At 41.9% G+C, this 1,063-nt stretch overlaps 1 non-coding gene across 1 annotated transcript; it reads right to left on the bottom strand.

The window, feature by feature from the left end:
* Window positions 1-722: 722 nt before the first annotated feature.
* Window positions 723-794, bottom strand: TRNAS-GGA. Its single transcript has one exon. It is a non-coding gene; the product is annotated as a tRNA-Ser (tRNA).
* Between the last annotated feature and the right edge of the window lie 269 nt (window positions 795-1,063).

Genomic DNA, 1,063 nt, shown 5'->3' with positions numbered 1-1,063 from the left:
AGGACTAAAAAGAAAGCTGAGTGCCAAAGAATTGATGCTTCTGAACTATGGTGTTGAAGAAGACTCTTGAGAGTCCCTTGGACTGCAAGGAGATCCAACCAGTCCATCCTAAAGGAGATCAGTCCTGAATATTCATTGGAAGGACTGATGCTGAAGCTGAAACTCCAATACTTTGGCCACCTGATGCAAACAACTAACTCATTTGAAAAGACCCTGATGCTGGGAAAGATTGAAGGCAGGAGGAAAAGGGGACAACAGAGGATGAGATGGTTGGATGGCATCACTGACTCAATGGACATGGGTGTGGGTAGATTCCAGGAGTTGGTGATGGACAGGGAGGCCTGGTGTGCTGCAGTCCATGGGGTCACAAAGAGTCAGACATGACACAACTGAGCAACTGAACTGAACTGAACTGATGAGAGAAAAATAAAAACAGAAAAACTAAGATCAGTGATTGAAAATAAGACCAATGGCTAATAGAGATAACTCTCTAATAATGACACAGAATTTATCATCTTAGACAGAGAAGGTAAAACTACCAATCCTTACAAGAAAAAGCCCCCAAGGACTTTTGATACAAGGTAAGCAAAAGTGAGTGAAGTTGCTTCGTCATGTCTGACTCTTTGCAACCCCACGGACTGTAGTCTACCAGGCTCCTCCCTCCATGGGATTCTCCAGGCAAGAGTACTAGAGTGGGTTGCCATTTCCTTCTCCAGGGGATCTTCCCAACCCAGGAATCAAACCTGGGTCTCCTGCATTCCAGGCAGACGCTTTAACCTCTGAGCCACCAGGGAGTGGTAGATAAGCAAAACTAAATCTCAAATTTCAACAGAGAACCGGACTCAGATTCAGGGGAATAATCTGACTAAAGCCTATCACTGGCTCAGTGGTAGATTTAACTATATTTAATGATCATTAGGAAAGTGTAAGAAAAGTATTATTTTGAAGAAAAAAACTTCAAACTTTTAAGTTTTCTTAAAACTCTTCTCTGTCATACTGGCCCACAATAATTTCAAGTGCTTATTAGAGCACATTGCTCTTGATATAAAAACACTAAATATTT

The sequence above is a fragment of the Bos indicus x Bos taurus genome, chromosome 1, assembly GCF_003369695.1.
Source record: "Bos indicus x Bos taurus breed Angus x Brahman F1 hybrid chromosome 1, Bos_hybrid_MaternalHap_v2.0, whole genome shotgun sequence".
In the NCBI taxonomy this organism is placed as follows: domain Eukaryota; kingdom Metazoa; phylum Chordata; class Mammalia; order Artiodactyla; family Bovidae; genus Bos; species Bos indicus x Bos taurus.
The sequence above is the reverse complement of the archived record's forward strand: the minus strand, read 5'-3'. Positions and strand labels throughout refer to the sequence as shown.